Here is a 606-nt window from a genome sequence, read left to right on the forward strand (position 1 = left end):
TGGAAAATTTCAAATATATGCAGAAGGAGACAGAGTAATATGATGAACCCCATGTACCCACCTAGTCTCAGCATCACCAACTCATGGCCAAACCTGTTCATCAGTGCCACCATCCACCTCCCTACCTTCTGTACAATTCTGAAGTATATCTTAGGTATCACATCATATCATTTCATCTGTCAATAGTTCATTCCAGGCCGGGTGTGGTGGCTTATGCTTGTAATCCCAGCACTTTGGGAGGCCGAGGTGGGCAGATGACTTGAGGTCAGGAGTTTGAGACCAGCCTGGCCAATATGGTGAAACCTTGTCTCTACTAAAAATACAAAAATTAGGCTGGGTGCGGTGGCTCAAGCCTGTAATCCCAGCACTTTGGGAGGCCAAGACGGGCGGATCACGAGGTCAGGAGATCAAGACCATCCTGGCTAACACGGTGAAACCCCGTCTCTACTAAAAAATACAAAAAAAAAAAAACGAGCCGGGCGAGGTGGCGGTGCCTGTAGTCCCAGCTACTCGGGAGGCTGAGGCAGGAGAATGGCGTGAACCCGGGAGGCGGAGCTTACAGTGAGCTGAGATCCGGCCACTGCACTCCAGCCTGGGTGACAGAGC

Source organism: Piliocolobus tephrosceles, chromosome 6, assembly GCF_002776525.5.
Source record: "Piliocolobus tephrosceles isolate RC106 chromosome 6, ASM277652v3, whole genome shotgun sequence".
NCBI classification, from domain to species: Eukaryota; Metazoa; Chordata; class Mammalia; order Primates; family Cercopithecidae; genus Piliocolobus; species Piliocolobus tephrosceles.